We start from the raw sequence: 9022 nt of genomic DNA on the forward strand, positions 1-9022 counted from the left end.
CTTCCGCTCCTGCTACCGCCCTCAGAGGGCATTTGGATCTTGGGAGTCGTGAGAGCGTGTATGTGCACCACTGGTGAAGCAAAGGGCGTGGGAGGAGAAACCGTTGAGGGTAGGCGGGGGAGCAGTTGGAGGGGCCGGAGCCGGTTCCGGAGGAGGAGGGACCGCTTCAGGGTAGGGTGGAGGTTGGAGAGGAGCTCTGGAAGGGGGAGAGGTGGGAGATTCCGGTGGGTCGGCTAGTGGAGAGGGTCATCGTCAAAGGAAATTAGGGGCTTGAATGTAGGAGCTGTCTGTTTGGCAAGAAGGATCTGGAAAGTGGAACAATCGACACAGAGGGAAGGGCGGGAGCGTAAATACCAGAAGGCCTGAACATAGGGGACCTCGGACCATTTGCCCGCCCTGCGGCAGTAATTATCCAGATCACGGAGGATGTTAAAATCGAAAGTCCCTTCAGGAAGCCATTTGGATTGATTGTCTAGAGATTGTCTAGAGGATATAGACTATTGTGGCCAGGCCAGGCCATAGTGGAATAGAAAATAAGCCGTCGGCGACGGAGATCTTGGGAGAAACCGAGGGCTGTAAAATTGGCTAGGAGACACCCCAGGGGCGTCTTAGGATCTGGTTTTGATTGTGAGGTTCCCATGACCCCCAGTCTGTCCCTGAGTGAATGGAGAGGGAGAGAGGCGTCCCTGGTCTCCAATTCACGGCAGGTCGGAGGGCGATTGGGACGTCTCCACAGTTGCCCGAGGCCCGGAGAGAGGATGGAGGAGTCCCTGACGCGGCCGCAATTAAGGACAGGGAGTCTGGTGGGCAGGGACTCTGTGAGTCGGAGGGAACAAGGGAGCGGGACTTACCCCGTTTTCTGCCAGATCGGGTGGATGAGTAGAGGTTCCCTGGTTGTCTCCTGGGGGAGGAGCGGCCCGCGCGGTAACCCGCGGGGCTTGGTACCCCTCCCGGGTTTCGGCACCAAATGTAAGGTTGGATCTTAACAAACGGCACTGCAAAACAGAGGAAAGCTTCAAGTGAGCTTTCTTAGGGAGCGCTCCCGGGCGAGGTTCAGTGGTCCGAGAGCAAGGGGCCAGAGAAGTCGCACCCGGGCGAGGGTTGGGCAAGATTTTATAGGGGAAGAAGGGAAAGGGGTGTGGTGACTCTGGGAGGGCGCAGGGTATTCCGGCAATATCCGTTGCCAGTTGCATGAGTCTTGGGACCGTTAGTCCCGCCCCTCGAAAGGCGGGAAGGCTGGGCCGGGTGGAAAGTCCCCAGGTCAGTCCCTGGAACTGGGTGGTCCGGAGAGTTTCGGTCTGATGCAACCTGTGAATCTGATTGCGTTCCCCTGCCTCAGGCCAGTTGGCCTTACATCTTTGGTGTAATGGGGCAGCGTTCTGATCTCTGGCTACTTCATGCTGAATGGGGGTGTCGAAAGGGGAGTCGGGCGACCAGAGGTCCGAGGCTTAGGGGAGACCAGTGGGGGGTTCTGTAGGAAGCAAGGTGTAAGGACCGAGGAGCATGTGGTTTGTGGCCACCCTAGAGACTTCCTCCATGCACCTGGGAGCTTAAGATTGCTGTTAGCCAGGTATAGAGGGTGGATCGCCACCAGCTGGGGAGGCAGACTGTTGGTGTTTGCGTTGGAGTTCTTAAGCAATGGAGGGTGTTTACGTTGTCTTCGATGAGTCCTGTTTCATTGATGTAATAGCATCATTCCTCCTGTAGGAAGAGGCAGGTACCTCCTTTGTCAGCCGTCAGGAGATCCAGGGCTTGTTGATTTTGGAGGGCTACTGAGGTGATCTGGCGCTGGAGGTGATGGAGGTGGCAGAAGCCTTGATGGCTAGCTGGAGTTTGTTCTAGGTCCCGGGATGTTGACACACTGTGTGTTAGGGCTCCTCCCCCGATGCCTGCAGCAACGAGAGAGGAGGCAAGGGAAATGCCTGCGACCATAGGGAGAAAGATGGCCCTTTGGCCCTTAGAGAGGTCGAGGGCCCGCGTGAGTGCTATCAGTTCAGCTCTTTGACAGGCTGTCCCTTCTGGGAGGCTGTTAGCCTTGATAATAGTTGAGATAGTTACCACTGCATAGGCTGCCCGTTGGCATCCGTCAGGACCGAGTATTGACCTGCCATCTACGAAGAGGGTGTGGTCCGGGTTTGAAAGAGGGGTGTCAAAGAGCCCCTCTCTCGGTGGGCTGAGGGCCTCTATGACTTGGGGGCAGGAGTGGGAAGGGGAGGTCCTGGTGCCAGAGATAGGCAGGAGAGGTGAGGGGAGAGATCAAGAGAAATAGCTGGGTTTTCAATGAATAGTAGGTGGAACTCCTGGATGCGGGAGGGGCCCAGGAGGGAGAGAGACTTGTGGCCTAGGAGGTCGACCAGCTGGTGGGAGGAAAACACAGTTAGTGGGTGGGCCAGAGTCAGTTTGAATGTTTGTTTGGTCAGTTCGCTTGCCGCTGCTAGGGCCCGAAGGCATGGTTGCCATCCCCGCATGGTTGGGTCTAGCTGTTTGGAGAGGTAAGCCACGGGGCGGTAGGAAGGCCCTACAGGCTGGGCAAGGAGTCCAGTGGCTATTCCGGCCCGTTCATCCACAAAAAGGTGAAAAGGTCCGTTTGGGTTGGGCAGAGAAAGGAGAGGAGAAGATATCAGAGCGTTACGGAGGATGAGAAAGGCCTGTCGAACGGCAGAAGGAGAGGTGAGGGGTCCTTGAGGGGGTTCTTTAGTGGCTAGATATAAGGGTTTAGCAAGGAGAGCAAAGTTAGGGATCCAGTGTCGGAAAAATCCTATAAGACCCAAAAAGGAGAGAATTTGTTCCGCTGTTTCCGGAGGCTGGAGTTCACGGGTAGTCCGGGTGCGGTCGGCTGTTAGACCTTTTGTGGTAGGGGTAAGGTGGAGCCCCAGGTAGGTTACAGAAGATACAGAAAACTGAGCTTTGGCTGGGGAGACCCGATAACCGTGAGAGCCAAGGTAATTGAGAAGATCTGCAGTGTGTTGTCTTGAGAGGCGGGCTACAACGGAGGAATTCAGCTACATATTGAAGGAGTGTGTTGGGGGCAAGGGAGCAGGAAGTGAGGTCCCGTGCGAACGCCTGACTGAAGAGGTGAGGACTGTTGCGGAAGCCCTGGGGAAGAAGGAAGTATGAGTATCTGGATCCGTCCAGGTAAAGGCGAAGAGGAAATAGGAGTCGGGATGTTGGGGGGGATAGTGAAAAAGGCATCTTTGAGATCCAGAACCGTAAAGTGGGTTGTGGATGGGGGGATATGGGAGAGCAAGGTGTATGGGTTTGGTACTACTGGGGGGAGAGGAATTATGGCCTCACTGATTAGTCGCAGGTCCTGGACCAGGTGATAATCCCCAGAAGCCTTGCAGACAGGTAGGATGGGGGTGTTGCAGGGAGAGTCAGTGAGGATAAGGAGTCCCTGGTTTAGGATTCTGGTGATAATAGGTGGTAGGCCCCTAAGGTGAGTCTCAGAGATGGGAAATTTGGAGGGGTCCTTTAGGTGGATGAGGACGGGGGAATGGTGTGTTGCTATTATGGGCTTAGAAGTATCCCAGACTTGGGGATTGATTGGGTTCAGTGTGATTGGAAGAGGGGGAGGGTTCTAGAGACAGGCCGAGAAGAGGAAGCAGGAGTTGGGAGGAGGGGACCTTAGGGTCAAGTCTAACCAGCTGCAGGGAGGCCCCTAAGTGGAAAAGGACATCTCGGCCTAGCAAGGGAACTGGGCAGGATGGTATGACTACGAAAGAATGAGTAAAAGGGAGTCCTTCGATATGACATGGGAGTGGACCGGTCTGGAGTGGGAAGGAGAAACTGACCCGGAGTAAGTAGGCAGGACCGAATAGGTGGCCCCCGTGTCCACCAGAAAAGAGATGGACTTACCCACTACCTGTAGCGTTACCCTGGGCTCGGCGAGGGTGATGGGGGTCTTCGAGTCTGGGCGCCATCAGTCGTCAGCCAATCCCAGCAGTTCGAGTGGTAATGCCGTTGGGTCGGCCTGCCCCCCGCATGGAGACGCTGAGGGAGGGCCAGTCGTAGGGCAGTCACTCTTCCAGTGGCCCGTTAGCCCGCAGCTGGGACAGGGCTTAGAAGGAGGTCAGGGATTGGGACATTGGCGAGCCCAGTGGCCTTCTTTTCTGCAATTGAAGCAGGCCCCCGGCGGGGTTGCCTTTCGCGGACCCCTGCCAGGGTGTCGGGATCCAGCCGGGTGTAGAGAGTTAAGGCCTCTGTAAGGCGATTGAGAAAGATAGCTGGATTTTCGTTGGGTTCTTGGGTTATCACTTCCTTATGAGCAGCAGCCTGCATGCCAGCCAGGAGGCATTGGATCATGAGGTCGCGTTTACGGCGGCCATCTTGGCCATCCTGATAAGTCCAGCCTGGATCGGTGCCAGGTACGGCAGTCGCTCCGACAGGCATGGAGTTGTCGGTAAGGTGAACCTGATCTGCATGGTTTCGGGCAGCAGTTTGAATTCTTTCCCTCTCGTCAGGGGTCAGAGTAGAAGATAGGATCACAAAGATGTCGTGCCAAGTTAGATCGTAAGCTTGAGAGAGCTAGCGAAATTCTTTGATGTAGCGGGAAGAGTCGGCAGAAAAGGAGCCTAATCGCTTTTCTATTTGAGAGCGATCTTGGAGGGAAAATGGACCATGAACTCTAACTAATCCTTCCGCTCCTGCTACCGCCCTCAGAGGGCATTTGGATCTTGGGAGTCGTGAGAGCGTGTATGTGCACCACTGGTGAAGCAAAGGGCGTGGGAGGAGAAACCGTTGAGGGTAGGCGGGGGAGCAGTTGGAGGGGCCGGAGCCGGTTCCGGAGGAGGAGGGACCGCTTCAGGGTAGGGTGGAGGTTGGAGAGGAGCTCTGGAAGGGGGAGAGGTGGGAGATTCCGGTGGGTCGGCTAGTGGAGAGGGTCATCGTCAAAGGAAATTAGGGGCTTGAATGTAGGAGCTGTCTGTTTGGCAAGAAGGATCTGGAAAGTGGAACAATCGACACAGAGGGAAGGGCGGGAGCGTAAATACCAGAAGGCCTGAACATAGGGGACCTCGGACCATTTGCCCGCCCTGCGGCAGTAATTATCCAGATCACGGAGGATGTTAAAATCGAAAGTCCCTTCAGGAAGCCATTTGGATTGATTGTCTAGAGATTGTCTAGAGGATATAGACTATTGTGGCCAGGCCAGGCCATAGTGGAATAGAAAATAAGCCGTCGGCGACGGAGATCTTGGGAGAAACCGAGGGCTGTAAAATTGGCTAGGAGACACCCCAGGGGCGTCTTAGGATCTGGTTTTGATTGTGAGGTTCCCATGACCCCCAGTCTGTCCCTGAGTGAATGGAGAGGGAGAGAGGCGTCCCTGGTCTCCAATTCACGGCAGGTCGGAGGGCGATTGGGACGTCTCCACAGTTGCCCGAGGCCCGGAGAGAGGATGGAGGAGTCCCTGACGCGGCCGCAATTAAGGACAGGGAGTCTGGTGGGCAGGGACTCTGTGAGTCGGAGGGAACAAGGGAGCGGGACTTACCCCGTTTTCTGCCAGATCGGGTGGATGAGTAGAGGTTCCCTGGTTGTCTCCTGGGGGAGGAGCGGCCCGCGCGGTAACCCGCGGGGCTTGGTACCCCTCCCGGGTTTCGGCACCAAATGTAAGGTTGGATCTTAACAAACGGCACTGCAAAACAGAGGAAAGCTTCAAGTGAGCTTTCTTAGGGAGCGCTCCCGGGCGAGGTTCAGTGGTCCGAGAGCAAGGGGCCAGAGAAGTCGCACCCGGGCGAGGGTTGGGCAAGATTTTATAGGGGAAGAAGGGAAAGGGGTGTGGTGACTCTGGGAGGGCGCAGGGTATTCCGGCAATATCCGTTGCCAGTTGCATGAGTCTTGGGACCGTTAGTCCCGCCCCTCGAAAGGCAGGAAGGCTGGGCCGGGTGGAAAGTCCCCAGGTCAGTCCCTGGAACTGGGTGGTCCGGAGAGTTTCGGTCTGATGCATTGCGGTCCCCTGCCTCGGGCCAGTTGGCCTTCCACTTACATTTCCTAATATCTTCTGTATCTAATTTTGTCTTCTATCAATCAATCACCGCCAGTTCTTTCTTTCTTTAGTACTGTGCACACTGTTTTTGGATTGAGTTTTCTCTCTCTGGTTGATGAAGAAACTTTTTAATGACTCTACTATGCTTTTGTTAGCCTACAAAGCCAGCTTAAAGTCTGAGATCGTTATTGAAGGACATTGTGTTGGGTAGAAGGCAGTTTTTTCCCCAGCTTATTGGGTAGAAACAGGAACCCTTGCTGAAGAGGCTGCCTGACACTTGAGTCGAGTCTCCTAATAGTCTCTCAGCCTGGGGACAGTAGGCCTCAGGCTATAATGCCAGTTCCTTTATAGTGGTCCAGGGCCATCAGACACATTATACAGAATGCATGTAGACTTTGCAGGTTCCCACATCAATGTTGTAGTAACTTACCCCATTTCTTATGCCTTGAGGTGCTCTCTCAATGTTGTGGTGCTGACTCCAAACATAGTAGGAAAGATCTTCTGTTTGTCTTCCAAACAGAGGGTGTCTTGTAGAGCTGAGGTTGCACTGGTACCAAGCTGGCAGTGAGCCCAAGTAGAAGGTTAAATTGGAGTTGTGAGGGTTTGGGAAGAGACGTGCATCATAGGTCCTATTTTGGTTGCTGGAGTCACAATAGCAAATGGGGAAGCCATCGTTCCTACTCTTATGACTCCTGTGCTTAAGAGGGGGAAGGAAAATGTAACTCATAAGTTAAATCTCAGATAGTGATGTGCTATGAAGATTATCAACTAAGAATAAATAAATGATATGTCTAGGAGATGTCAGAGTTGCATATACTTGGATCATGAGGGAAGTGATCTGAAATAGGTAATAATAAGGTGAGAAGAACTGAATGTGAAAGAGCTAGATGTACAAAAATTCTGGAGCTAAACAAACATTCAAGGCATAGAAACAGCATAGGCAATAGCCCCCAAATAGGTTTTGTGTTAGAATTCAAAGGAAGGCCAACGGAGTTGAAAGATAGTGCTCTGAGTACAGATAAATGCAATGATATCTGAAAAAGGGATGAAAATGTTTTCTGTGGCCTTAATATAAAGCCAGTTGTCAGCATTAAATACAAAAGATTTCTGAAGAAAGTATTACATCAAATATAAGCATAAAGTGTGTAACTCTGCAAAAAAGGTTGTCTTTCTTTAGTAAAGTAGATAGATATACTGCAAATTTGGTTATCTTTTCAGTAACTATACAAAGCTCTCTGGATAGAATGTTGATCATCAGGATCAAACATGTTAGACAATATAATGCCAAACATGTTAGACAGTTTCATACTTTGCATCCTATTCTCAGGTTACTCCTTTTGATTGGTAAACACTTTTTCTTTTCATCTTCTTCAAGAATAAATTATAGGCTAAAGACCAAAATGGAGATGCAGAAGAACCAGGCCTCTGTCCCCTGACAAAGATCAACAAAGAAACAGCTATCCACAAAGAGCTCCAGAGTCCGTGTATAAAAGCAACACAGCAGAACAGAAAACCAGAAGAAGGGCATGACTAAATAGAGAAGGGAGACAGCTTCATCTTGCCTGCATCATCCCTCCACCAAGCTGGTACTGCTTAGACCCAAGAGGGAACTTCCCATCTAGAAAGAGTTTGCTGCAAAAGGAAGAGCATGGTGAGTAGTAATTAGCTTCCCCAGGCTTTTGGGACACCCAGTGAAGGTCTTTCTATGGTTTCACCCCATGCAAGCTAGCAAAGCCAAGATATATAGAGATGACTAGCAACAAGAAAGAAAACGGTGGCTACCAATAGCAGCCATGCAGCAGGAGTGATGGTGGATCACAGTGACCTGCTCTATAGGATGACGATACTAAAGGGGCCAGCAAGGTCACCCCAAAGAGAACCCTCTCTCTTATTTTACCCCACAGATATTTGCATTTGCTGACGTCAGCCCAGGGCTCTGTGTAAGACACCAGTCTAGAACGCCTACTGCCGACCACCTGGCATGCACTCTGGACAAGCCTCTGCACCCGTGCAAGTCCAGGAGTAGAAAGTATCCACCCACCCACAAGAGAGCATGCCTATAGCCAGGGCCCCTGCAGCTGCCAGTGAGCCTGTAGTTGGCCCCAATCGTTGCTGTATGCTTTGGTCCCACCAATGATGTGGGCCCGGGCCCCTTAAGCTGTCCCCCATAGCTGAGTGTGTGCACACACTGGCTCTGGACACCACCATTTGCCTGCCCCAGTTCTTAGCTGCTGAACTAAGAGGTGCCACTGAGGACCCACCCCACTGCGTTGCTTACCACAGTTGTTGATTCTGTGCACCACAGAGGCCTGAGATGTTGCAAACCACCGGATCTAATGCCAAAACACACCCCACGCTTGTAGCCCTGCACCACTTGAGTCAGGCTCATACTATGCTTAAGCCACACTTCTGTCCACAGGTAAAAGTCTTCTCTTACCACAGTCAGTCCATGAAGTCTGGATCCATGAAGTCTGGAAGAGGTAACTGCTGCTTCAAATGTGCTGATGCCTATGCAGGGCTACAAGGGACATAAAGAATTCGAGTAATTATTATGAAGATGGTCAGAGAGCTATTAGAAAACACAGGTAAGCAATTTAATAAAAACAGAAAAAATGTACATGAACAAAATGAAAAGTTCCACCAAAAGAAAACGTAAAAAAGACCTGAGCAGAAACTTTGGAGCTGTAGAATACAATGAGTGGATGAAAGAATTCAACAGAGTTTTCAACAGCAGACAGATCAATTGTCCAATCAGAGAAGAAAAAAGAACGTCTATGGGACTTACAGGACAACATCAAGATAACAGCAGAGCCCCAGAAGGAAAAGAGGAAAGGGATAGAAACTTACTTCTTTAAGGAAATAAGGGCTGAGAAATTCACAAACCTGGGAAGGGATTTGGACATCCAAGTATGTGAAGCTAATAGGTGACCCCCAAACTTTAACCCAGAATGATCTTCTCCAAGACACATTATGCTAAAACACCAGTCAAAAGTCAAAGAAAGGATTTAAAGGAAAGATAATTTTTTAAGGTATTCAAGAGTA

The 9022-nt window shown here is 51.6% G+C and overlaps 1 long non-coding RNA gene across 1 annotated transcript; it reads right to left on the reverse strand.

The window, feature by feature from the left end:
• Positions 1 to 5522: 5522 nt before the first annotated feature.
• On the reverse strand, positions 5523 to 8499 carry LOC132426658 (uncharacterized). The gene is made up of 3 exons (XR_009519748.1): positions 8418 to 8499; positions 6411 to 6538; positions 5523 to 5629 (listed from the first exon to the last, which is right to left on the reverse strand). It is a non-coding gene; the product is annotated as an uncharacterized lncRNA (long non-coding RNA).
• Between the last annotated feature and the right edge of the window lie 523 nt (positions 8500 to 9022).

Source organism: Delphinus delphis, chromosome 6 (assembly GCF_949987515.2).
Source record: "Delphinus delphis chromosome 6, mDelDel1.2, whole genome shotgun sequence".
Lineage (NCBI taxonomy): Eukaryota > Metazoa > Chordata > Mammalia > Artiodactyla > Delphinidae > Delphinus > Delphinus delphis.